The sequence below is a fragment of the Portunus trituberculatus genome, unplaced genomic scaffold (genome assembly GCF_017591435.1).
Source record: "Portunus trituberculatus isolate SZX2019 unplaced genomic scaffold, ASM1759143v1 PGA_scaffold_402__1_contigs__length_17875, whole genome shotgun sequence".
NCBI classification, from domain to species: domain Eukaryota; kingdom Metazoa; phylum Arthropoda; class Malacostraca; order Decapoda; family Portunidae; genus Portunus; species Portunus trituberculatus.
The window spans coordinates 12,259-17,875 of record NW_025541570.1 but is presented as its reverse complement, the minus strand read 5'-3'; the positions used below and the strand labels follow the sequence as shown (position 1 = coordinate 17,875).

General features: G+C 39.2%; 2 long non-coding RNA genes across 2 annotated transcripts; one reads left to right on the top strand and one right to left on the bottom strand.

The window, feature by feature from the left end:
* The first annotated feature begins 1,641 nt into the window (after window positions 1-1,641).
* Window positions 1,642-3,208, top strand: LOC123500553. The gene is made up of 3 exons (XR_006673378.1): window positions 1,642-1,740; window positions 2,106-2,198; window positions 2,897-3,208. It is a non-coding gene; the product is annotated as an uncharacterized LOC123500553 (long non-coding RNA).
* A 335-nt stretch (window positions 3,209-3,543) lies between these two features.
* LOC123500552 lies at window positions 3,544-4,921 on the bottom strand. Its single transcript, XR_006673377.1, has 3 exons — window positions 4,895-4,921; window positions 3,934-4,085; window positions 3,544-3,830 (listed from the first exon to the last, which is right to left on the bottom strand). It is a non-coding gene; the product is annotated as an uncharacterized LOC123500552 (long non-coding RNA).
* Window positions 4,922-5,617: the final 696 nt, after the last annotated feature.

The window sequence follows — 5,617 nt, the reverse complement described above, 5'->3', positions numbered from 1 at the left end:
GTCGAGTGACATACGCCTGCGAGCGCGAGTCCCGCAACATTGACACACAGGGGACAAAATCAGGCAGACGGTGGCTGCGAAACCAACACCGGAGCATCGAAGCCTGGCGCCGGAGGTCAAGCGGCCAGAAACCAGCATCCACTAGAAGGCTAGGTATTGGAGATGTCCGAAATGCACCCGTAGCCAAGCGGACCCCAGCATGATGCACGGGGTCAAGCGAGCGTAGTCGTGCATCTGTTGCGGATGAGTAGATCTCACAGCCGTATTCCAGCTTCGGAAGTATGAGTGTACGGTGAAGCAACAGCAACGTGTCCCTGTCCGCACCCCAAGAGGTATGACTTAAACGGCCGCTTTCTTAAACATCTAAAAATTCGTTTCGTAGGTCAGCACACCAGTGGTGTGGTAGCAGAAATAAGTTTTGATTTCTTAAACGCTGGCGCACCGACCCGTGTGTTGTTAGGTGAAAAGATACTCGTACTCTAGCATCCCATAAAATGCGGACGATTCGCAAGTGTTGGTACCCTCCTCGTAGAAGATTGGCAGGCCTGTGTATCAGCTGATGTAAACAAAGCGCCATTTTCAAACAGTTCATGCTGGAGTGTACACGCTTCTCGCAGCTCAACACCACCATGGCTACCAGGGACCTAAAAGGCACACATCTCTTACGCCCAGAAGTTGTATCTCGTGAGACAAATTAGAGATCACCCTGTGGTACACACGAAACCTTCAAACTAAACTAGTATACTGGAGAAAAAGCCGCGTGGAGACAATAACTAAGAACTTCAATGTATGTTTCTCCACGGCGGAGCCCAAGAATACTCATCAGCTGAAGAAGACTTGGGAGTACTTAAAGAATAAGTAAGTATAAAAATGAGGGAAAAGCATGCACCATTTGGTAAATTAAGGTTGAAAACATGAGAAGCTTTGATGTAATTGTTATGATTTAGAATTAGACTACTGTATTTCTACTACTATTGGTAAAGGTGGCTAGATTACTCCTCCCATGAAAACTAGGTAGATTTGCAACGAAATCTGTTAGGATAAATCAGTCAAAACATGTAAATCTACCAGAAAAATATTGAGAGGTGACCAAATATAACTTAACAAACTTACCTAACCTCAATCTAACCAAATCATGGCCTCACGTGAGCTAAAGACCCAAACCAGACCAAAGCAAACAGTATTATTTTACAAAACAGGAAAACTGTGTGAGAAGAAAACTAGTTAGATATTAGAAGTGCACAGTTAGACATTTCTCTCAGATGCATTTTCTTCCTCAAACTATTAATAGGTTATTAGGATAACTTTGTGTCATATCACTAAATTCACTAATTCATTACATCATTGTTCAATATGTTCAACCCTAAGAAACTTAGCTTAACATAACACAAACTTAAATTATATAACCTAACATAATGTAAGATTATTCATGTAGCTTTGAATGTAATAGTGTCTGCAAAACAAAACTAAGTAAATAAATACATAAATAAATAAAGTAAAAAATAATTAATTAATGGGTGTGTTTTTACAGAGTGAAGAAGGATCACAGCAGCAGGTACATCCGGGAAACCCATCAGACTGGTGGTGGGCCACCACCAGCACCAAAACCAGCTGATGAGGTAACGCTGATTGTACAGCTGGTCCTTAATAATAGGCTGCCAGTACCTGACGACATCTTTGATAGTGAATTTGTAGAAGCATGCGTACTGGCCCGACTCAATTCCACAGCACTGGAATGTGGTGAGTTGAAAAACCTATTTTTTATGAACTTTTTAACATGTTTAAAATAAAAACTAAAAAAAAACAGGAGTGCATGCATGGCTTTCAAGTCATTATGGTACATTGTCACAGCCCCAAACCGACACTCCTGAATACCACGACGATGAACAATTACACATTTTTGTTAACCTTACCTAACCTAACCAGATGTGTAGTTTCAATGTTTTTCAAGTAAATATAATTGCTAGCAAGAACGTGCAATTGTTCATCACAGAGGTACATTGAGCCGCAGAACTGGCTTCCCATGCATGTGGAATATGTAAAACAAACTTTTTACTTAATATATTATCATAATATAATATAAATATATAATTTTGTGTTTACAGCTGACACACCTGAAGCTGCAGGACAGCAGCCAGCACAAGATCTGGTCTTGGACAACCCTGGCAGTCCGCTTATCATCAGGAGTGAGGACTGTGGTATGTCAGTTATTCATATTTTAAGTAATAGCAATTAACAATACTTTCTTCTCATTGGTTATTGAAAGTACAATTTATTGGTTAAGCTTTCTCAGTTATAACACCCATCAGACTAAATAAGTGGATACTAAAATGTAATTTTATAAGAAGTGTTATGATGGCTTGAATGCCTTCAGTACTAATGCCTTCGAGGAAATTTATCAATTTGTTATGTTCTCAAGGCATTCAAGCCATCATAACACTTCTTCCATAAATACATTTTAGTATCCACTGTTAGATGTGTTATAACTGAAAAGCAACCAATAAATGATAATAACCAATGAAAAGTAGAAAGCTATTATAAAATATGAATAATGATGTATGCATGCCCATTATCACAGCTAATCAACATTCCATACATCCTGCTTTTAAAGATTGTTCTATATGAATGTCAAGCCTGGACACTTCATACAAGAGATAGGCAAAATATACAAGTAATTAAAATTTTGCCTGAGACTGGTCAGTTAGATAAGGTAATGTGAGAGAGTTCGAGATGGCAAGAGTGAGAGGATGTATGTATGAATGTATATGAATGTATGAATGTATGTATAATGTATGTATACCCCACAAGATGTATGTATGAATAGAGCATGGGGTGAAGTGGGGATTAGTGAAAATATTTCAAGATGTGTAACTTATATGTTTTATCTATTTTGCAGAACTTATAGATGCGGAAGATGATGTGGACCTCCCAGGTGCTAGAACCTCCGCTCATCCTGTACTAAAAAAAGGCACCTGCTCTGCTCGCAGCAGTAGTGCCACAGCTGCCACCCAAAACCAGTCCTTCACAGGACGAAAGAGGAAGGCAGCAGAAAGCAAATCTGCTGCTTATGGCAGGTGTGCCAAGCAGCAGAAACACTTTCGTGATGAACTGGCCTCAACATTTGAGGCCCTTGCTGCAAAAGTGGCAACAACGCTGGACAGCATAGCTTCTGCTGCCGATAAAATTGGGTTGGCAGCAGACAGAATGGCATCTGCTGCAGAAATTGCTGCAGCCCTTGAAAGGGTAGCTGGTATACACCAACCACTACCATAAGGTACCACTGAAGAAAATAAAAATAAAGAATAACTTGAAGTGTAGTATTGTTATTTTATTTTATACTTGTACATTTAATTGTATCTCCACAACACAACCAAACATAAAACATTACATTGCCCATTGAGGTGTACATTTCTCTGTATATGTCATCTTCCACTTAGAAATTATACACACAAATATACATTGAAAGAACAGAGATGGAAAGTTTATCAATAAAAGATCATAAACTATTGTGAAATAGCACAAACTGGTAGAGTTCTCCCCTATAAGTATTAGGTAAGAATATGGGTAGGAAGGGTAAGACTGTGTATGATACATATATGTTGCAACAGGTTCCATTGCTGCTCTATCTTGAAAACCCGTCAAAATCTGAGGCGAGGTATTGTACCTGTTCAGTATAGCGCCCACTGTTAAACTGATCACATTGTTTACCTTCATTTTCCAGTTCTGATATCATATTTCTGAAATTTCTCAGTGCACGTTGCTGTAGCTGTGAAGACACTAGTTTTAGTTTCTGCTTGATGTCACATCACTAATCCTTTGATAGTCGATACCTGTTGAAATTTTTAATCTTTCAGAAATGTTCCACAAAAAAAGATGCCAATATATAATTATAAATAGATAGAAACATAGAACTACCACGAGTGGGATAATTACCTTTGGATGAATTCCTCTTCCGTGAGGTATACCATTGGGTCACTGCGATCCCGTAGTACTGTACGTGGTAATCTCAAGCGCCGAATTTCTTCTATTTCCTCATAGTCAAGTTCTTGTAGGAGATTAACAATGCCACAGAAAAGTTCTCAGGCCTGAAATAGGTAATACATGATTACATATACACTTAACTGTATTTAAAACAAAGTAATGCATTAATATGTGCTTCATGTACAGGCATGTACAGGCAATTATACTAATGATGATAATAATAATAATAATATGTAATAAATGACAATTACCTTAACAACAAATGATTATAATAATAGTAAATTAGACTATCATGTGGTAATGGTAAATCTATAAACCTCATCTTGACGTAAGCTAACCTAACACCTTGCTTTGACCTAACCTGACCTAATCGTGCCTACTTCAAGACAAAATATGTTTCAGAATATTATATTGGTAATAGAAAAAGCGCAACTCACCTAATATTATCCACGTCCCTCCCATTCACCTTGTTTCCCGGTCCTCATTCACAGCTCTTTCACTTTTAACAGCGTTTACATCGCTCCCTCTCTCTCATGTATATATGTTTATCTGTTATGCTTTTCCTGTTATATTAAACAAAAATAACCTAATTTTAACCGGGATGAATCCTCTCCTCCAGGCATATCAAGCTAACCTACTAATCAGCGGGGTTCTGGTGACAATCAACCTGTCATACCTACTGCTGATAGTAGAGGGACGTGAGCTTAAAACCTTTTGTAAAAGGGCCGAAAGTGCAAAATAAATAACTGGAATAAATTGTAGTACTATGATGAGGCGTCGTAGTAACTTTTGTTTCCGAGAGTGGCAGGTGGGTTTGATGGTTTCACTTCTAACCATGCTGCAACATTCGGACACTCCTTGCATGATGCTCCTTATTTTGACTATTTTACATATATTTATATATTATACGTACCATTATTACGAAGTAATTCCCAGCTTGTGCAGCTCAGCAGATGAAGTTTGTTTTGCTTGTGTCGCGCCGCAATCCCAGCGCGACCATGCATGTTGTCTTAAAACATTTTACTAGTGATTATAAGGTTACTGCTTTGAAAGAATAGAAAATACTAACAAAATTAGAAAAATAACATATATATTGTTTATTCTGAAGCGAATACATGAATACATTTCTTACATTTCGTCTTTCTCTTTCGGGGGGTATCCTTGCCCGACGTTGTGTGCTGGGTCAACACCGAATGTTCCAATATTGTGGGATCCTAGCCAGGCACAGAACCGCGTCAGATGCTTTTAAGAAATCGGATTCTGTGTGTCCACCTAACTTACTACATGGTATCCCAGGATTACACTGTTTAAGAAATCGGCCGAAAACCCGAAGAAAGGATAGTGCCTGCCGACAAGACGCCTTAAGAGAGCGAAAATGGGGAACCCAGGTGAGACGGTTGTCAAATAAAAGGCCAAGATATCGAGTCGCCTCAACGGCGAGGTATAAATCCGGGTCTGGATGGACACCACGGTTGCGACAAAAATGCATGGCTACGGTCTTCGAGGTGGAGAATCGAAAACCGTTCATGTTGGCCCAACTGGACACCCTATGGATCGCCAGTTGGAGCTTGCGCTCAATCAGTGACATCCTAGAAGCAGCAAAAGAGATGCACAAGTCGTCCACATATAAGGAACT